Source organism: Cricetulus griseus, chromosome 2 (genome assembly GCF_003668045.3).
Source record: "Cricetulus griseus strain 17A/GY chromosome 2, alternate assembly CriGri-PICRH-1.0, whole genome shotgun sequence".
In the NCBI taxonomy this organism is placed as follows: domain Eukaryota; kingdom Metazoa; phylum Chordata; class Mammalia; order Rodentia; family Cricetidae; genus Cricetulus; species Cricetulus griseus.
This window is the reverse complement of record NC_048595.1, coordinates 115,053,211-115,076,309: the sequence shown is the minus strand read 5'-3', so window position 1 is coordinate 115,076,309 and position 23,099 is coordinate 115,053,211. Positions and strand designations below refer to the sequence as shown.

The following is a 23,099-nucleotide window of genomic DNA, read 5'->3' as shown; positions in this document are numbered from 1 at the left end:
GATACAAGCGTTTAGTGTTCTTTCACCCAAGTCCTAAATGACTGTGCAGTTTTCATGCCTTTACTCATAGTTCATGGTTTTAATTATAGCTTTCATCAGTGCCTTTTGCTTTTAACCATCTGTCAATCCCCTGCAAGATTTTTTCAGACTCACTGATCATTGATGGTTATTCTGCAGATACTTTATTTCAGGCCCATAATTTTATTTCCATTTGTACTACTAATAAGCCCTTCACTTCTAACATGCTACTTGGGAGAGAATTCAGTGGAGTTAATTATATTCCCCACGTAATGTAATTCTGAATGCCTTGGGACTAAAACAGCATTAGAATTTACTATAATTTCATGTTTGCTCTCTCATTACTTCTGAGATTTAAACAGATTTAGTTTAGGTGACCTGAAGTTCAAGGTTTTCCTAAGTGAACTGCATGAATTATCTTTGCTTTCCATTTAGAAGTGATGTTTATAAACTGACAAAGGAGTGAGATGACAGCCTCCTAAGGGTATGGAGGCAAGCAAGCTGCTGTCAGCAACAGTGCATGACTAGTAGATTGGTTTGTAGTTTCTCACCGCCTATTTATTCATAAAAGACAAAATCACAAAATAATCCTAGAATATGTTGAGGTCATCAAGGAAGAAAATACAAGCATTTATTTAAGATATATATATATATATATATATATATATATCCTACATGTTCGTGTGAAATAGTAAATATTGATTTGATTTTTCCAGTTGATGTTATCTCTTGTTCTAGATTTATGTATGGCTATATGACTAACAGAGGAACAACCTGCCTCAGAATCAGAATCTGGGACCTGAACTTTTGGGTTCACATGAGAATATAAAATTCCATATCCATCTTACTACAGGTGTGGTTATATTCACTAAATGTGGTAACATGCATTGCAGTCACTTATTAGAACTGGTGTTTATTCCTAGCAAGTAATATTCATGGAATAGTGATGGTTATGTAGAGTAATGTTTGCAATTTACCAAGTCTTGGAATGCTGCAGTATCTTATAACTCTTTTCCCTACTCATTCTTCAATGAATATACAGCTGACCTGAAACATTGGCAGGCTTCATTTCCTACATGAAGCTCTTGGTCCTTAAGCCTTTCTTGTCTGCTTCAGGTAGGTCTACAGTGTTGGTTGTGTTTTGTTTTTTTTTTAAAGCTCACAGTGTATATTTTCTTCCAACACTACCATGTGATATTACCTGAACTGTTACTGTTCTCTGTCACTGTTAAAATGGCCAGATTTTCAACCAATCTACTCAGATAAGTTACCTTCTCTTCCTTCTGCAGCATCAGGAGAGTGCTTTTATAGAAGTTCACAATGAGCTGCAGTAGTAGACTCCATTTTTTCCTTCTAACTGCATCCTAAAGAAGCAGGCTGGAATCCACTTATCAGATAGAATAGAACATTGTTATTATTATTATTTTGCTAATTTCCATGAACTGACATGTTTAAGAGCTTTTCATTTTACCTGCTGTTTTCTCTGCAGGAACTCCGAAATGAGTCAAAACACAATCTGACATGCATCATTACCAAAACAAAAACCTTCCTTTTTCCCAATCCTCATCTGTGTCCTACCTTTGAACCCCATTTGTCTCTGGCTTGCTTCCCTAGTCTTACAATCAAAATGCCTTGACAGTTATGAGTCCCTTCATTTCCAATTAAAAGCCAATTGGATGTCTCATGAATAGAAGAATGTGTAGTAGCTAGCTTCCTTCCTGATCCCAATAGATATTATAGGATTTGGATATAATACCCAAGCGAAGAAGAATCAGGTTTTCCCACTTGCACAAAGCTATGACTACTTAGTAATATTTGGCTACATCAAACTCTGCTGTACAACTGTCTGGAAGTCTCATAAAATATTAGAAGTCAATGTAGACTTGAGTAGTTACCTTGATAATGAACACATACAATACCATTGTTATTATTAGTTTAGTCATCATATCCAACTGGTCATAAATTATAACAGACTCCATTTTCCAAGAATACTTGATATTAATTCAAAGTATTTATTGACTGTCATCATAAGAGATGGTACATCAAGTTACTTTTATGTTCTTTAGCATGTAAATTAAAAATGTTTTCCAATTTCTCAAGCTCAGATTAGGGAAGTAATTATATTTGTATGTTCAAGGTACATATTTGCAACTCTAGCTCTTGAATTGTAAAAATCACTTCACTTCTCCAATCTAGAAATTGTTGTTATCCATTGTTTCTAAAGAAACAATGGCATTTTCCTCCTTCACACAATTGAATTATAACCATATCGAGGCAACACTCTTTGCAGTAGAGTAATCATTTCCTAATTGTTTATGAAATATCATTGAAATAGATGCACAGGATTATATTCTATAAGATCGCATACAAATGTTAAAATTAAAGATGAGCTTAGAAAAGAGATGATATTTTCATTTTAAATAAATGTAGCTCTTCCATTAGATTATTTTATCCATGGTTGTCCCACTGAGCTCTAAATTATTCTCATTATTTTATCATGTGCTTCAATTTCTGTTGTCCTGGCAACAAACTATAATTGCCTTTTTAATATTTATGTGTTTTATTCAAATGTTCCTTTTTAACTAAAGGAAAAATGAGCTCTTTAACAAGTTGAAGGGTATCTTAATTTTATTCCCTCTAAAACTTAATTTACTTTCCTTCATTTTCCTTTGTCTTTCTTTAGCTCTGCAAAAAAACTGAAATGAATTTTGAAACAAAAAAACTCTTAAATATTTGAATACATACCTGACACCTAAGAGTAGAAATATTTGTGTAAAGAAATAAAATAATAAAATTTCCTTCATTATATTAAATACTAATAATGCATAGGTAAGTCAGACAACTTTTTACAAATGAAATTAATTCTAACCCTTGTATATTGTCCATTTTCAGTTTTATATGAAAAAGACACATTTTTAGTTTATACTGTGTGTATCATTAGACTGACTATTTTAGAGCATCTCCAAACTGGGTAAAAAATTCACAAGTTCAAATGAATTTATAACAATTCATATTAAAATATTACTTTTCTGTAATAACATGTTATTTCACTGTCTAAATATAATTTCAAAAATTATAAGAGTATCTTGGGATATTGTTTTAAGTGATGCTGTGGCATGTTTTCATCTTCTTTTTTCTGCATAATAATTTCAACATGAAAAAAAACAGAAAGAAATATACTACTTAAATTAGAGGCAAACATATTTTGAAAACAGATGTTTGTTTCCAAAATGGAATCTATTATATGAACTAGAGAAATTAAAAAAATACTCCAAACTTTTAAGCAAAGTAATCCTAATATTTTACTGCAACCTGTGTATATCAATTACTTCTTAAATGTTGCATAGTCAGTATACTTCAGATAATATATACTATTGTGAAAATCAATAAGACAAAATGAAAATTCTTAACAAGTGAAAATTTGAATCACATTGTTAATAGACATTTCCATGTTTAGAAATGATCAGTAGCCTTGATCCACTTAAACTTCCTTTTCACTCTGCTCCATGACCTTGTGTAAGGAACTTATAAACATACAGTATGTCACAAAATCCACAAACATATTGTGAAACTTGGTAGTTATTTTGTGAAGCTAATCTTTACATAACTAAAATAAAATTATTTTAAATTGTAGATTATCTTAGCTTCAACAGGATTATATAGACATGCTTGGAATTCTTGTTTGCTGTCCACTATGAACATAAAGTACACATTATGACTCATTCTTTAAGTAAAGCAGCTTACAGATGACTGGGATTTTTAGAATAATTTTATGATATAGTCATGTGACAGCTAATTCTTCACAAACTTGACTGCCTAAGGGGGGAAAAAAACAATGTATTAGAATAACAACAGTTGGGGTGGGTATGAGAAGGTGCCAATATCCAGTATTCTAGCAAAATATTCCATTTATTTTTTGCAATTTTGTGATGGGCACAGAATCAAAACAACCAAAAAAGTAGTTTGGATGCCTCAGTTAAGTATCAAAGTAGTATACTCTATTGTCTTAGCAACAGTGTGGGTTTCTGTGAGATCTGCATGACCAACAATTCATTGAATGTAACCCAATGCCACTAATGGTATCCTTGTTTGGTGACAAGAAATGGCCAATTGAAATTCCACATATTCCAATATTAGAATATAGATCCTCTCTAGGATCACTATATTTTTTAGAAAGTTTCCATTGCACTAGGTTTCCATGAAAACCCTTAAATGACCCCCTCAAATCTACCTGTCTTTCCATAAACTGACAGAAGGGCCCACTGAGGACAACATCCACTTAACTCTCTGAAGCACTATTTGAGCAGTTGAGCTGGTGCTTACATGGACCTGTCACCCCTAAGTTCTAGTCTCTTTGGAATGGGATGGTACTCTGCATAATACTGAAAAAGAAATGTGGACAACAACCCAGCCACAAAACCTTTGGCCTATAGTCCATCTTGCTGCACAATATTAGGGCAATGGTAGCACAGAACTTCTCTAATTTGAGTTTAGGCTCCCTACATGAGGTAGAACCCACATGTAACACTGCAAAAGTAACCAAGAAAAAGAGACTATATAGCTCAGAGACCTAAAGTAAAATCAAACACTAATGGCCTAAAAAAGAAAGTATCAATAAATGTCTCCTATTGATTTCTGCTATACTCATAGATCAGTGAGTAATTCAGTCATCAAAGGAACTTCCTCAGGCAGCAGATTGGAAAAGATACACAGAAACAGAGCCAGATATTACTGGAGAAAGAGTCGTAATGGGATTTCTCTATAAAATACTTCCCTACAGAACTCAGGGAACCCCATGAAAGGGGTAGAAAGAATGTAAAAGACATAGGGGATGGAGGACAGCAGAACAAAACCCTCACAATCAGCTGAGTAAATCTCATATGATCTCTCAGAGACAGAAGCAGCAAGTACAGGGCCTGCATGGCTCTGCACCAACTACTCTGCCTATATATTATAGATAACTTTTAGCTTAGTGTTCGTATGGCCCTCATGAATGTGAGAATGAGTAAGTCTCATGTGCCTGCTGTTGGTGATCTTTTTCTTCTATTAGGTTGTGTAGCATGAATTCTAGTTGGTATTAATAATAAAAACCTAGAGACCAATATTGGGGTTAAAGCTGAAGAACAGAGAAGCAAAACGGCCAGCCACTAGAAATTTTTCACTTCTATCAATGCTCAGACCTAAAGGACTAACCTGTCCTCCAATTGCATCTCCAGACTACACTGCTCCTCAGACTACACTGTTCTCCCCCAAGCCTCAGAAAGCCTAGACTGCATCTCTCTTGTCTCCTCCTGCCTTATATTCCTTTCCCTGCCCAGCCACATCACTCCTGTCACCACCTCTTTAATGCTGGGGTTAAAGGCCTGTCACTCTAAGTGTGCTGGCATCATAGGTGTGAACTCTGTTTCTCTTTTAGGTAAATTCATTCTCATGTAGCCCAGGTTGGACTTGAACTCATAGCTGTGTACTCTGATCTTTATGTAAGCTTTATTTGTTATATCATAAAGAAAATATCACCAAAAGGTTGCCTTGTTCAACATCAATGTTACAGTTTTTATATTATTTTAATTTATTTTATTTGTCATATTGGTTGTTACCTCTTACAAGCCTGTATGACTGTAATGAGACACAAAATGAGAGGAAATATGGAGGGGTGGGAGGGAAGGAGGAGCTTGGGGGAGGAGGAATTTCAGGCAGGGTATAATTTATGAGAAAAGAATCTATTGTCAATAAATGGGAAAATAAAATGTATGCTAAGTCAAAAAGCAAAATAAAATTTAAAAAGAACAAAAATGAGATTCAAAAGAGGGCCTGCTATGAATTCTCTCTGTAGAGTATACCACAAGACAGGGTCCATATAAGAAGGAATTATCACTTACAGTGATTTACAAGATAAGTGTTGAGAGGGAGAAGAAATAAGACAGGCAGGAAGAAAGACACAACAAACACACAGAGAGATGAAGAGCAAGAATGAGATAGAGAGAGAAAGAGACAAAGTGTCAGAGACAGAGACAAAGAGAAAAAGAGAGAGACAGAAAGAGATGCACAGGGAGGGAGAGAAATGATAATGAACTTAAGACTGAAGGAGTAGCTGAAAGAACTTGTTTATCAAACAATAGTTGTTCAACAGAAAACAAATTCCTTTGCTGTTGCTATGGGGGACATTGTTTTGTTTTACCTTTTTTTATCTTATTGAATTTTGTTGTTATTTGTTCTGATTTTTGTTTTGCTTGCTTGTTTATTTTGAGAAAGAGGGAGAAAGAGAATGAGTTGGGTGGGAGCTGGTGAGAATGACTGGGTGGAACTTGAGGAGGGTAAATTATGGTATTTTTTCAGCTTGTAGGAACTTTATTTTCTTTCCACGTTTTTCCCTTTGCTCAGGTTTCTGCAGAGCAGCTCAGGACCTCTCAGTGGAGGCTCCAACCCACTCAGTGGCTTGAGCTGTGGGAGCAGCTGACCAGTCCTCAGTGGCTGGCTGGGCACTCCAGTCTTCAGTAGGAAACTGCTGGAGGGAACCTGCACACCCTCAGACCAGTCGGCCACCTCTGTCTCGGCATCAGTGGCCTCAGGTGCTGGTGCTGTCCTCCTTGGTTACAGCATTCTCAGCAGCAGCCTGCTCCTCCTCAGTCTCTGTAGAAGGAAAGGTCAGGCAGTATCTCCCATGGGTGCTCACGAGAGATAGTGCCATGTATGTGGAGTACTTCCCTGACCAGCATCCACCACATCAGACCCACTAAGTGAGCTCCCTTGTCGTTACATGGGATGGCAGTGTCCACATAGCACAGAGGACTCTGTGGTATACAAAGCAATGGTAGGGAGGTTGACATAAGATGCATCTGTGAGGGGCTGGTGGTCAGCCCTTGGATCAGTCACCACTAGAAACTGTGGCTCCAGGAATGCTGCTTGGATCTTGTTGGGGAAGGTATCAGGAGTGAAAAGGCCAGCAATTGGAGTGGCTCCAGTGGCAGCAGCAAACTTCAGCACAGCTTGCTGCCCATTGTTCCTGGAGGAGATGACTGACATCAGCGGGCTTCTCAAAGGCAAGGATCCCAGCAACAGTTTCTCCTAGGTCCTCTTCAGATTGATGATGTAGATACAGTATGTTTTCCTTTTGTAGATGTACTGCTTCATCTGAAAGTCAAGGTTCCTGCAGCAACGATTTTGAGGACATCTTCCTCCTTCATCTGCAAGACATCAAGGGCTCTGCACATTGTGTAAGTTTCCCTTTAAGTTACAACAGGAATCAAGAACAATGCCTTATGGACCTGTCCCAAGACAACATGGAAAGGTGATCAAATAAATTTTAAGAAAAATATTTTAAAAATAAGAAAAAATTAAACTTATATGTAACCATATTGATATTTCATGAGTGTAATTTACATGAATGTATAAGATACATCATGGTCCTCTGGCTGCTACAATATTTCAGTCCTGCCTTCATCAATGTTTCCTAAACCTTATCAATAAGAGTTGTCTGGTATATGTATCTATTGAGTTGGACACTTCATAGTCAATAGTTGCCTACAGGATAATGACAACACAAATTTGCCTGCAAACATATAAGTTATCTAACTGTAAGTGATCATCAAACTTAAGTACACACACATTGACTCCTCTAAATGTATTCATTAGCAAATTAGCATATCTTTGACTTACACTGTATTAAAAAAATCTGGATTTTAATAATTGCTATTTTAATTTCTGACTTGAACTTCTTGAACAATCTTTAAATAAATTTAGATTTGGGGTTGAGGCACTTCAGTTTCTGTGTTGGCCTTAAAAATTCTTCAAGTATTTGATACTGTGTTTATAAAATAGTGTCCATTTTAACATCAACAAATATAAAATCAAAAACCTAATGAACTGTTCAAACATTAAGAATGTTATATAACCTACATTATTGTATATTCAGCCTATTTTTAATTCTTTATGTTAAAATTAACATGCACATCTTGCTCATTAGTACACCGTATTGTTTAAATCTTCAATATGTTGCTAATTACATATACTGAAATATAGTCTAAACTCAATGTCTTCATTATACTATTGGTAAATGTTTCCTTTTCATAACCATTCTATTGCTTCCTAAATATCTCTGGAGCAAAGTGTATTGTGAGCAGCAAAGGGCTAAGAAACCCTGATATACAGTCACTATAATACACAATGGTGCACATGAGTTTTATCCAGCTAAATTAGTGGTATTGAGAGACTTTCCTTGTCCCTCTTCAGACTACTCAAAGCTTCTAATACCCATACAAATTTTAAAAAGCATTAACAAAGGAATCTAATAAATCCTATGATTATCTAGTCATTAATTTTATATTTTTTGTGTGTCAGTGAAGATTAGCCCAAAACTATGTCACTCAAAATGGCCTTCTGTTCTTTGTACTCCTCTTGTCTTATTATCATGACTACTTATATTACAGGAGTATATCACCATGCTTTAGGCCTTATTTTCATATTTTTAACAATGCCATTTTATTACTAAGCACCATGATTGAAATTGCTATTTTGGAGTTTATCATCATCATTATAACACACTATTTGAGAAATAAAGCAAAATTTAATGTAAGTATTGTGTCTTTTTCTGAGTACCATACCTTACTATCTTGGAACATGCTGGGCAAGTGCTCTATCACTTAACTGCCTCCTGAGCCCTCTTACTTATACTCTAATAATCACACTAAATTCTTCAAATATAAGATAAATAATGTTATAAATACACTTTCAGATAATTAGAATATCCTTTTTACTGTTTGCCTACTCCTTCTATCAATTACTGAAGAGTTGTTTGCAGTTTCTATAATAGCAGTCTGCCTTAAGTCTCTCCAGCTCCTTTATCAGATATATATTGATAGGTGCTCCCAATGACTTTTGCCTTTAACCTTCCTGTAGAACTTTTGTAAAGGTCTTAGTGGAATCTGCTGGTGGAGTTACTGTCCCAACTGGTATCAAAGCCATCTAGCCCCAAACAAACACTGGGAGACTTGTATTATTTATAAACTGGCCAGTGTCTCAGGCTTCTTACTGTCTAGCTATCTCTTAACTATTAACCCATAATTACTAACATGTATTTCTACATGGTCTTACCTTACTGGAAAACATCTGGCCATCCTAACCTCCCAAAACCTACACAGAAACTCTCGCTGTTGGCTTCTCTCTGTCATACTCTCCCCAGAATTATCCTCATCTGGTAGACCCACATACTTCCTGCCTGCCTACTGGCCACTCAGTGTTTTATTCATCAACCAATAAGACAAACATATATACAGAAGGGGATACCCCATAATCTCCCCCTTTCTATCTAAATAGAAAGGATCTAACTTTAACATAGTTAAATTATATATAACAAAACAGTTAACAGGCAAGACCTATAGTTAACAATATTTATCCCAATAATATTTGCCAAAATTTAAAGAAAATATTATATCATTTATCCTATCATTGTGAGTCTAAAGTTTTATACGTAACTTATCTTTCATCATAACTATGGAAAACCATATCCCTACTGTCTTCAACTCCATCAAAGGCCTCACGAGAATAATATATAACCTCTAGAATTGACAGAAAGATCTTGTTGCCTGGACAGTCATCGAAATTCCTCTGTAACAATGGGGCATCCCTTCTTAGCCTATAGGCCTAGAGTATCTAGCAGACTATCCAGTGAATCAGGAAATTTGAATCTGTCCCAGCCTGTATTAGCAGTTTGTCAGTCATTTTCCTCTGTGTCCTTCAGAATGTCTGGCAGACTCTTCCATGAAGCATGAACCCCATGGGACTGTGCCATCTTGCTTTGGCAAGTTCAGCAGTCACTTTATTGTGGGTCTTTCATATCCAGTATCCATAGCATACAGTCAAACAGTCCAGGCAAGAGAAGTTTTTTTGCCCAAAGGGCTATTTCTGCTATGTTGAAGGCGAACTCCATAAGGAGTTTCTTCAATGCCCATCTTCCTCTCTGACGTATTTAGTATTGACAGGAGCAGTTGTCTCTCTTTGTCATGAAAAACCATAATAAACCACTTTAAATGTCATTTACTGTAGGTCTTTGTAAGTTTTTGAAGAATATCTATCCATCTCAACTCTCTCTATATATATCTAGAAAACTTAAATTTTGACTATAACAGATTACTATCTATAATAAGAGCTGTATAAACACAATAACTGAGTAAGAGTAGATATATACATATAACAAAATTGACTTTATCATTAGTGCACAAATGGGTTTTTGGAGTTCACTCCCTATAGAGGGATATGCTCTCAGCCTAAATACATTGGGTAGGGCCTAAGTCATGCCCCCAATGATGTGCCAGACTGGGGAGTGGGATGGGGGCTGGTGGGGGGGTATGGGAGAATGGGAGAGAGGGGAAACTGGAATTGCTATGCAAAATAAGATGGTATTTAATTTAAATAAAAATTATTTTTAAAAGTTGACCTTAAGTTTGTATCAATAAACCAAAATCCATACCAATGCAAAGTATAAATTTCTATATTATACCCTCCCTGATCTTTAGAAAGAAATTGACTGTGATCATTACTCATTTATAATCAACTCTGTTTAAATGAAAATAAACGTTTATCAACAATATTTAGAAATGTGGGCATAGTTCTCTCCAAACTGCTTCCTGCAGTTTAGGGTTACTGTCAATCCCAATGGGATCCTGAGAAGACCCAGAAACTTGACTAAATCCTGGCTCTAACTGTCTAAGTATGCATGTCTCAGCTGTTTGGATGTTGGATCACCTGGTCCACTGATTCAGTGGGTCTAACTTCATCAAAACATGTTAGTCTAGAAGAAATCTAAAGCTTTTTATCTTCTGTAGAAACAAAAACAGAATACCTTTTCCAAAGTAACACATTCTGAGACTTGAATTTTAAAGTTGTTATTTTTAAAATATACAGGTTGGATTAATTTAGCAGAATTTATAATCAAGTGTCTTTTAGCAGCTGTTGCCCATTCCTTAGCAGTCAAAAAAACTCAAAGACAACATAATATCATACAGTATTCAGACTCTCTGTATATTTTCCATCTTTATGTGGCTTTTTCATTACTCTATTTCTTTACTTTTTTATTTTTTATTTACTTTTATTTACTTTATTTACTTTTATTTTTCATTTTTTGAGACAAGGTTTCTCTGTGTAAATATGGATGCCATTGAACTCACTCTGTACACCAAGATGACCTTGAATTCATAGAGATTTGCCTGCCTCTGCCTCTGCAGTTCGAGGACTAAAGGCACATGCCACCACACCAAGGTATTCTATTTACTTTATTAAAACCTTCCTCTGTCCTTTATCTTTTCTCTTCTAAGCCTACATATATTTTTCAAACACAGATAATCCATATAGGGTTTTTTTTTCCTCTGAATCTTTCTTCATTGTATATCTGCATACTTTCCTGACCACAAGTCTTTTATCAGAAAAACAGCATGGCTAAGATTAAAGCAGCTGATAAAAGGAATATACACCAAACCAATAGCCAGCATCAAACTAAATGGAGAGAAACTCAAAGCTATTCCTCTAAAATCAGGAACAAGACAAGGCTGTCCACGCTCTCCATATGTCTTCAATATTGTACTTGAAGTTCTAGCTAGAGCAAAAAGACAAGAAAATATAAAAGGGATACAAGTTGGAAAGGAAGAAGTCAGACTTTCACTATTTGCAGATGACATGATCGTCTACATAAGTGACCCAAAAAACTCTACCAGGGAATTCTTACAGCTGATAAACACCTTCAGCAAAGTAGCAGGATACAAAATTAACTAAAAAAAATCAGTAGTCATACTATATACAGATGATAAATCCAATGAGAAAGAAATCAGAGAAATATCACTCTTTACAAATTAGATCCATTTGCCTGAAAATTTCATGACATCATAATTTTTACCCCTAATACTCCATTGTATAAATGTACAACATTATCTTTGAAGCTAAGTAACAAGAGTATCACCAGGAGGGCAAGCACTTATTACCTTGGAAAGGAGAATAGATAAAATCTCCTGGGTAAACTTGGGAGGGGGTAGAGCAGAGGGGATGAGCATGGGAACATGAGGAATGTAGGTTGTCTAGTTGTGGGAGGAATGGAGAGGAAGAGAAATGAAAGAGATATCTTAATAGGTGGGGCATTATGGAGTTAGGGATAAAACTGGTGCTAGGGAAACTCCCATGAATCCTCAAAGATGACCCCAACTAGGACTCCTTTCAATATTGGAGAAGGTGCCTGAACCAGCCTTTCATAATAAGATTGATGAATACCTTCACCCAATGACTGATAGAAGCAGATGCAGAGATCCATGGCTAAACACTAGACCAATCTTCAGGAATCCATTTAAAGAGAGGAAGGAGGAATTATATGAGCAAGGGGATGTCAAGATCATGTCAGGGTAACCCATAGAGAGAACTGAACTAAGCTTGTGGGATCTTGCAGATACTAGACAGACAGCTAGGGAGCCTGCTTGGGACAGACCTAGGCCCTCTGCATGAGTATGACAGTTTTGTACCCTTGTCTGTTTGTGGGGTCTGTTAGCAGAGGTATGAGAATGTTTTCCTGGTACATGAGCTGTCTTCTTGTAACCTATTCCTATGGTGAGATGCCTTGCACAGACTTGATGCAGGGGGCAAGATCTTGGTCATGTCTCAACTTGATATGCAGTGCTTTGCTGACTCCCATGGAAGGTCTTATGATTTCTAAGTAGTGGATGGGGGAAGTAGAAAGGAGGATGTGAGGAGGGAACAAGAGGAGAGGAGGGAAGACAAACTGTGTTTGATATTTAAAGATAGATGACCATGCACTGAGATTGCCATAATTAACACTAATGGATGAGTGGTTTAAACAGAATCCTCTGAAAATTTGTCCCACACTGTCAGGTGACATGCATAAAACTATACTGAATAAAAGAGCCAATGTCAAGGTGCTGATCAATTTTTTTGCCATGGGAAATTTTTTTACAGTCTTTCAAATGGCTAAATTTATACGGTATTTGTGGTTAAAAGATGAGAGTAAATCCACGATAATATTCAACAGTGAGAGCACAATGGGTGCAGGTTCTTTGGTGCTTCTTATTAGGAGAAAACTAAATCTAACAAATAGAGCTCTACTATTATAACCTCACCTGACCCTCAGAACCTAGACTAACATCCTTTTGCTTAGTAAATCCTCACTGACACTTAAGGACTGTATTAGTCAGTGTTCTCTAGAGAAACAGGAATGATAGAACACAAACATGTGCAATTTATAAGAATAGGTTAAAGACTGTGGCCTATTACAACTATAGCTGTCACCCAATGGAAAACCAAAGAATCCAAAAGTTTCTCAGTCCAGGAGGGTGGATGTCTTAGGTGGTCTTCAGTGTATGTCAGAATCCTGAAGATGTAGGCTCTAATTTCAGTAAAGAAATGAACTTTTCACTGAGAGTGAGGACAAGTAGGCAAAGAGCAAGAGCTTCTGTCTTTTCTGTCCTTTATATAAGCTGTTACCAGAGGGTGTGAAATAATGCCTTGGGTTTTAATTAAACTTAGATGTAATCAACTTAAAAATCAAAAATAGTCATAAGGTTTAGACATGGAAAAACTGGGGAGACAAAGTCATTTAGACCACAGAACAGTGATGGCAAAAGAAGAAGACTTATTCACGTTTACTAAAATGTTTTAAAAAGTGACAACTATTGAGAGTATATTTTAAGTGAAAAATATAAAAAGCAACCCCTAATAGCTAACCTAGGTCAACTCTTAAGAGTCACGCTGAGTGTGGACCTCTAAGATACTGTTCATATAAACCAATACTGCTCACATAAAACACAGGACCCAGAAGGTTCAAGCTGTATATGATAAAAAATCCTCCATCTTACAGACTAACATCTAAGGTTTCAAAAGATACAATTTAAGCTTCCAAGGGAGGAAAGCATTATACAGTACTACCCAGTTGCAACACACATGGGCCAAGACAATACCAGCATGGCAAGATAATGCATAAATGTAGAATAAGTGATACTGGCATGTTGGTAGCAACCAAAAGCTGTATCATTTGACACAAGGCCAACTCAACTGGACAGAAATCATGACTAGTAGTGTAAAACATGCCAATTCTCTGGGGATAGTGAGGTTTTAGACCTTAGAAAACAAGATACTACTTTGCTAGACAAGGATAATTCCTTAATGCAAGGTAAATCTTATCGTTAAAGCCACAGATAAGTGCACCTACCATATCTCATCAAAGTATTCTCTTTTTACAGTCACTGAAGATCATCAAAGGAAACACAATATAAAAATCATGGAAAGCCAAATCTCAAAGGGTACCTCGACAACACAATTCTTACATCTGTTGTTAAAGAACACCACAGAAGATTTTAAGAACAAAAATACCAGGAAGTCTGGTGTGAAACATATTTCCTAGAAATGGCTGCATAAACTTAATGGACACAGTGGCAATATCAATAAAGATATGAGCATAGAAGGGCTCCAGTCTTAGACAAAGTCTGCTTTCCTGAAAAAGGGTGCTTAGCATATCCAGGGACAGGTTCCTCACTGGTTGTTGTCCTTAAAACTATGCACATACAAACAATAAAACCATACTCAGTAACGTTTCTTTATACGTAATTGTGCATACACATATATACATACATACATGTAAAGGTATATATTTATCAAATAATAAATAATGGAAATGAGGTTAATAACTTGAGAATGTGGGGATCATTAGCGGGGTTTGTTGGAGAGTAGCTGGGAGGAACAGGATGGGGGAAAGGATATGGGAAATTAATGCAACTCTATTTCCATTAAAAACATACAAAAATAAAAATGCAAAATTTGGAAATTTATGTAATTTTTATATGAGGGTTTTGAAAGATATTGAAAGTTTTCAAACTTATTCAATTATGTTATATAGGTTATATCACTTTTAGATTAAAAAGAGTAATCTGATTATGAAGCAACAATTATTTCAACAAGAAGGACATAGACAATAGAAATATTTTCTTATGAGGAAGTTTATATATTCTTACCTCAAATCTTATACAAGTACCAGTTCCAGGGAGATTAAGGATATAATATCAATCCCAATTTCAAAAATTGAAAAAAATCTCCTTGATGTTAGGGTAGGGAAGATTATCCTATTTAGAGACAGTAAGTGAAATGTAAGGGGAAGAGGCATAATACTTTGTGGTATTAAATATTAATATATGTCTACTGTTTTTAAGCCCATAACTTTAGAAGAATTCAAAAGAAAAACTGTACTTGCAATACACACAGTATTCTTTTTTTTGCTTTTTTTCTTTTTCTTCTTCTTCTTCTTCTTCTTCTTCTTCTTCTTCTTCTTCTTCTTCTTCTTCTTCTTCTTCTTCTTCCTCTTCTTCTTCTTCTTCTTCTTCTTCTTCTTCTTTTTCTTCTTCTTCTTCTTCTTCTTCTTATTATTATTATTATTATTATTAATTCAAGTTAGGGAACAGGCTTGTTTCACATGTAATTCCCCTCTCCCTCCCCTCACCCCCATTCCTTCTATCCCACCTCCAACCTACCCCCCACCCCATCCACCCACCACTCCCCAGGCAGGGTGGGGCCCCCAACCAGGGCTCCACCAAGTCGACCAAATCTTCCTGTGCTGGGCCTAGGCGCTTCCCCATGTGTCCAGAGACAGAGCGCATCCCTTCAAGTGGGATGGGCTCTCATAGTCCCCCACACACACCAGGGCAAAACGCCAATCCACCTCCGGAGGCTCCCAGGAGTGCAGGGGCCTCCCCATTGGCATCCATGATCAGGGGGCTGGATTAGTCCCATACTGGCCTCCCAAAGAGCGTCTGCGGTCTATATGCTTTCCCTTTTTCAGGCCAACTGTTTCTGTGGGTTTCTCCAACCTGGTACAGACCCCTTCGTTCTTCATTCCTCCCTCTCTTCAACTAGGTTCCCGATTTCAGCTCAGTGTATTTCTGTGGATGTGTGTCTCTGCTTCCATCAGCCACTGGATGAGGACTCTAGGATAGCATAGAGAGTAGTCATCAATCTCATTCTAGGGGAAGGGCTTCTAGGCCATCCTCTCCTCCACTGCCCAGACTGTCAGATCGTGTCATCCTTGTAGGTCTCTGGAGATCTCCCTAGTTCCAGATCTCTTCTCGGACCTATAGTGGCTCCCTCTGATATGGTATCTCTCATCCTGCTCTCTCTCCTCTATTCTTCCCCCAACTCAATATATCTGCTCCTCCATTTCTTCTCCTCTACTCTTCTTGTGCTCTTATTGTGGCAGCACCCACTCCCCTACCCTAATGCTCTCAATTAGCTCCGGAGTTCATGCCACTTCCCATTCCTGGGGTCCATTTATCCCTTAGAGTCATTCATGATTTCTAGTTTCTTTGGGGAAGCGGATTATAGGCTGGTTAACCTTTGCTCTATGTCTAAAAGTCATATATGAGTGAGTAGCGCTGAGAAGAAGGTATATTCTTTTGAGTTTGGATGGAATGCTCTATAGATATCCGTTAACCCCAGTTGGGTCATAACTTCTTTCAGGTCCTTTGTTTCTTTGTTAATTTTCTGTCTGGTGGTCCTGTCTAGTGGCGTAAGGGGAGTGTTGAAGTCTCCTACAATAAGTGTGTGTGGTTTTATGTGTGGTTTGAGCTTTAGTAATGTTTCTTTCACAAATGTGGGTGCCTTCTTATTTGGAGCATAGATGTTCAGGATTGAGATTTCATCTTGATGGACTTTTCCTGTGATGAGTATGAAATGCCCTTCTTCATCTCTTTTGATTGATTTTAGTTTAAAGTCCAATTTGTTAGATATTAGGATTGCTACACCGGCTTGTTTCTTGAGGCCATTTGATTGGAAAATCTTTTCCCATCCTTTTACTCTGAGGTATCGCCTGTCTTTGAAGTTGAGGTGTGTTTCTTGTAAACAGCAGAAGGATGGATTCTGTCTTCGTATCATTCTGTTAACCTATATCTTTTTATGGGTAAGTTAAGACCATTGACATTTAGGGATATTAATGTCCATTGTTCGTTGGTTCTTGTTTGTTTTGGATTTATTGTTGGTGGTGTCATTGTGTGTGGAGTTTGCCCTCCTGCTTCTTTTTGTGTTTGGCAAAATTAGATTATCTATTGCCTGTGTTTTTGTGCATGTAGTTATGTTCCTTGGGTTGGAGTTTTCCTTCCAGAACCTTCTGTAGTGCTGGGTTTGTGGATATGTATTATTTAAATCTGTTTTTGTCATGGAATATCTTGTTTTCTCAATCTATAATGATTGAAAGTTTTGCTTTCAATACAGTACAGTAGTCTGGGTTGACATCCATGTTTCCTTAGTACTTGTAGGGTATTTATCCAAGACCTTCTGGCTTTCAGAGTTTCCATTGAGAAGTCAGGTGTGATTCTAATTGGTTTGCCTTTATATGTTACTTGGCCTTTTTCCTTTGATAGCTCTTAATATTTTCTCTTTATTTTGTAGATTTGGAGTTTTGATTATTATGTGTCGGGGGGACTTCTTTTTGTGGTCCAGTCTGTTTGGTGTCCTATAAGCTTCTTGTACTTTCATAGGCATATCTTTCTGTAGGTTGGGGAAGTTTTCTTCTATGATTTTGTTGAATATGTTTTCTGTACCTTTGAGCAGTGTTTCTTCACCTTCTTCTATACCTATTATTCTTAGGTTTGGTCTTTTCACGGTGTCCCATATTTCCTGGATATTTTGTGTTAGGGATTTGTTGGACTTGAGGTTTTCTTTGGTTGATGAATGTATATCCTCTAGCGAGTCTTCAATAGCTGAGATTCTCTCTTCTGTCTCTTGGATTCTATTAGTTATACTCACATCTTTAGATCCTGATCGTTTATCCAGTCTTTCCATTTCCAGCATAGCCTCATTCTGTGTTTTCTTTATTGTGTCTAATTCAGCTTTCATGCTTTGAACTGTTTCAAGCGCTTCCTTCACTTGTTTGGATGTTTTTTTGGAGGGGGGTTTCTTTAGCTTCTTTAAGAGATTTGTTTATTTCTTGAATTTTTTGGTTTGTCTTTTCCTCCATTTCGTGTAATTTTTTGCTTGCTTTTTCTTCTATTTCTTTAAGGGATTTTCTTGTTTCCTCTTTGAAGGTCTCTATCATCTTGCTGAGATAATTTTTGAGGTCCATCTCTTCTTCATGCACTATGTTGTGCTTTTCAGGTCTTGCTGGAGTGAAGTCCCTAGATTCTGGTGGTGTCATATTGGTCTTTCTGTTGTAAAAATTTCACAAATTTGTGTGTCATCCTTGTGCAGGGGCCATGCTAATCTTCTCTGCATCGTTCCAATTTTAGTATATGTGCTGCCGAAGCGAGCACTACACACAGTATTCTTAAGACAAAAGAGAATGGGAAAATATGGTGCTTGAACACTGCACTGCTTAGAGTGAATCAATACAACTCTAATGGACTTTTATAACATGAGTGAAAACAGACTCCACTGAATAAAGGTGCATCCAATAACCAGAACAATGTATTGTAGAAATATATGTAGATATTATATGTATTCTGTTTTTATCATGCCGCAGCATCAAGAATGAATGATGTTTGAGACTCATTGGTGAGATATAAAGAGTCAAAATTTCATGAGCTGTTGGCCTTTTAATTTGAAAATAGCTTGGAGTTATCTAGCTGTGAGGAGATGAGCATCATGTAATAATGTCTCCAACATCTACTACTTAGTCGAAATACCTAGACATTATTGCACAGTTGCTGTAGGAAGTTGTAGCTGCCCATACACAGCAAGCAGCACTGTAGAAAACAGATAGATGCTACAAAATACCCATTACCACTAGGAACGTGGTAATAACTAACTGATTCCTATGTAAAGTTAATATAATGAGTAAGAGAAAATGGAGTCATTTGGTCAGGATGACAGAATCTCACAAACTAATGATACAAGAGAGAAAACCTCATCATAGTTTTATTTATATTGAGCAAAACATAAATAGGCTTGTATGCTATGTTAGCCTACCAGGCATGGTAAAATAAGGAGAAAAATATTAAACAAAGAGCACATCTAAGAACTCCTAAAAACAAAAGGGAGAAAGATGTATATGGTCAGTTATGACTATGCAGGGCTTTTCTGGTAGATACTGTGATTTCCATTATTTCTTTCAGATAGACCATGTACAATGTGTTTTTCCATAAAGTTTTTAAAGGTGAGAAAAATTTACACATAAATGTCATGTATAGATAACACTGATACTAAATTGAGAGTATCCTAAATTTGAAATGTGTTTTGATATGTCAAATCTAAAATGTCACAGCTGGCACACCCAGAACTGTGTTCATGAGCCTAACTGAAAGCTGGAGTACATAGTAATTCCTTAGAATCACTGTCATACCATTATCACAGCCATACTAATAGCTATATAAATGGTCCAAACCTAGAATTCAAATATAGATTAAAAACTGTTGAGAAAATATTTGTTTTCTACAGTCATAAACTCAAAGTATTTGGCCAAAAATTAAAAAAAAAAAATCAACTACCAAACACAGTATAGATTCCCCAAAATATTAGTCATTGGCCAAATACTACATCATATATCAGATTTTCCTGTAATGGTCAAATGTTGTCAAATTGTTAGAATTAGAAGTAACTAGCTTGGCAATACACACTCATAAGAATCTCAGTAAATGAATAGCAAAGAGAAAAGATTTCTCAAATTGTGGAGACCCAAATACATAAATAATTACAATAAGTTTTTATTAGCACCCTCTCTTCCTGTGCATCATGCAATAGTAACCTATGTCGCAGAGTTCTATTACCATGACACTTTTCTTCACCACAGACATAGAATTTAAAAAGCCAACAATGGTCATTTAAAGGCATGAGGTCAAGCATCCTCTCTTTGAGTGTTTGTTAAAGGTAGTTGTTACAGTACAGAAAACCTAAGAGTCACAATTATATGTCATCATTATTTTATCTCGTTTATTTAATCTTCAAAGTGACTGCAGTTGCACAATACTTAAATGGTTACCATCCATGGCTACTTCAAACTTTATTATCATATTTAATCATACATGGAACCATGATGCATGTTTCTTTATTTACCTGCTTCAATTCTATTAAGTACACAAACTATAGTTTTTACTTGATAGAATAAGATATGAAAAGTTTAATAACAGCTTGGACATTTTTTCACAAGAAAAACCTTACATATCTTACACACTCATCTATATTCTGATTTGTGTGTCCTGGGTACTCAGTACATTTCTATGCTCATAAACACTTGGAAAATGAGAGGAAATCATACTGTAAATAGAAAAACTTGAATGTGTATGCCAAATGCTTCCCATGAAACCAGGCAAAAAGTAACAAAACAAAATACCAGACATATTGTAGCCATTGGAATGGAAGCATGAACAACTCAATGCAATCAGAGCCTTCTACTGGCTTCTAAATTTGTCTCTTTGGAGTTTTAGGTGGGATTGTACATAATAGACCCATTTTGTACTGAAATGTGATCTTTTTCTTGTTCTATTTAGCAGTCCCACTGTCTCCAAAACTATCGCTTTATCTGCTACCAGCTCTAAGATCAATACTGTCTCAGTCCTGAGACTATACCACACCTAGAAATCAGAGTGGCTATTTGGATCCTACAAAATTATACACTTAAAATGATAGCTGTGTTGGACATTAAAGGATACTATTTTAACTTTAAATGACATATATGCTTTCTTAAATATTTAGTCTCCAGAATGAAATTAGTTTAAAAAATTCATTACTATTTACTTGGTATTTTAACTAGAAAAAAGTCACCATGATTTTTACTAGAAGAGATTCAAAAGCTTTAAAAATTCACAAGCAAAAGCCCTCCCTTTTATTATTTTATGTATCTTATTTCTATTTCCATGGAAACAGAATAGAAGTTGCAGCTAGAGGCTAGAAGTAGATTAGAAATCTTTCTTCTGACTTTGTTCGCTGTCTCCTGAGGTGATAGGCTTTGCTAGTATTTTATGAGTGGAAAGGAAAAGACCTCTACAATTCAGTGCTGTTTGTCAGATTGTTCAATAAATGAACAAGTGACAGGATTTATTCCTTTCCAGGACAGATGATTGAATATTTGGGTATGTTATCACAGGAAATAAAATAGAACACAGCTGATAGTTTTTAGTTTATACTGTTGTACTTTATTTTTAATTGATGTTAAATATGAACAAGTTCAGGATTTTCATAAAATAAGAAAAAAGACAAACAGCTAATCCTAGAGTTGTGAACTTTTTGCTCCCTAACATCAGCAATAATATAAGAAGAAAACTAAATGTCATGTTGCAAGTGTGTCTTCTGAGATAATACACATGGCCTTTAAATTCAAGTTCACAATTTAGTCTTAAGATGATCTCACCTCTTGCTCATAGCATTATGATATCATGGTTCTCTTGTCAGTACCATGCAATCATTCAACGATAGCCCCTTTGTGTTTCAGTGGTTCTTGTAGTAACTGAATTAGACATCTTACAATTAAACATTGAAACTAAGAATTTTAGTTAATTTCAATAATCTGTGATTTATTAACAAAATAGGTATATTGGAGTAGAGTCAATTTTTACTTTTTGTGGGAATAACAGTTCACTGAAAAACACTTAACACTTTTCCTATGTTATTATTTATTTATAATGAAAATTCTTCATATAAACAATAATAAATACCTTATACTTTTTAGATTGCATCCTAGGAGTTTGCTAAAGATACTACAAGGTACTCTGAAATGCTTTAAGAACTGTGAGAAACATTGTTAACTTGATTTTAAACTATGGAAATAATTCTGGTACAGGTATATAATTTATTCAATTGAAGTTTGGGTCCAGTTCTTCAGATTCTGATGTGGCAAACTAAAAATATGTCTAGTGTTTCATTCAAATCCCATGTTTTGATCTTACCATGTTGGATCTCTACAATTAATGTTGTATAACTACCTAGTGTATTACTTTCAATAAACAAATCCCCTCCCCTGATAAGGAGATTGACAACTAACTTATATACCATCCTAGAGCCTTCATCCAGCAGCTGATGGAAGTAGAAGCAGATACCCACAGCTAAACACTGAACTGAACTGGAATCCAGTTGCAGAGAAGGAGGAGTGATGAGCAAATCAGTCAAGACCACTCTAGTGAAACCCACAGAGGAAGTTCTTGGCCCCCAGACTGGGAAACAGCATGGAACTGATCCATACCCCATAAATGTGGGTGTCAGTGAGGAAGCCTTGGAAATCTATGGGGCCTCTTGTGGTAGATCAGTACTTATCCCTAGCATGGGAATGGGCTTCAGGATCCCATTTCACATAGAGGGATACTCCCTCAGCCTAGACACAGTGGGGAGGGCCTAGTCCCTACCCCAAAGGATATGACAGACTCTGAAGACCTGACCCCCATGGAAGGCCTCACTCTCCCTGGGGAGCAGAAATGGTATTGATAGGTAGAGTGTTAATTGGGAGCAAGAGAGGAGGGGAGGGAGAGGAACTGAGATTGACATGTAAAACAATCTTATTTCTAATTTAAATAAAAATGCATGCAGTAAACAAAAACAAAAATGGCAAATACAATCTTTTTAAAAAGATTAGATTAATAAAATGATACAAAGAGCTAGTGTGGATTCAGGAAATGAAGAACAATTTATTCACTGCTGATAGTTGTGCAAACTGCAAAATACTGTGTAGGTTCTTCAAAAAGATAAAATTATAATTATTGTAAATCTGGATGTACAGTTTTGGTCATTGTGGTGGTTTGAATGAGAGTGCCACCTCAATGATTTATTCCTTGTGGATCTCTGCTTCTGCTTCCATCAGCTACTGGCCAGTAGAGGTACCCTATCCACTACGATGTAGAGTGTTACCTGGGGTCATGTTTGTCCCCTAGTGCCAGGTTTCTTGCTAAACCCATTATGGCTCCCTCTGTCAAGATCTTCTCCAGCATAAGCAGTCTTTTGTGTTTTTGATTGAAGCCATTCTGACAGATGAAGATGGTATCTCAGAGTCCTTTTGATTTGTATTGCCCAGATGACTTCCAGTGTTGAACAAATTCTTACATGTCTTTCAGCCATTTTAGATTCTTCTGTTGAGAATTCTCTGTTTAGGTCTGTACCCCATTTTGTCTTTGGATTATTTAGTATTTTGATGT

The 23,099-nt window shown here is 36.3% G+C and overlaps 1 non-coding gene and 1 pseudogene across 1 annotated transcript; both read right to left on the bottom strand.

Annotated features, from left to right (window-relative positions):
• Positions 1 to 6,415: 6,415 nt before the first annotated feature.
• Positions 6,416 to 7,229, bottom strand: LOC100751424 (annotated as a pseudogene).
• A 10,960-nt stretch (positions 7,230 to 18,189) lies between these two features.
• LOC113833859 lies at positions 18,190 to 18,296 on the bottom strand. Its single transcript, XR_003482968.1, has one exon. It is a non-coding gene; the product is annotated as a U6 spliceosomal RNA (small nuclear RNA).
• Positions 18,297 to 23,099: the final 4,803 nt, after the last annotated feature.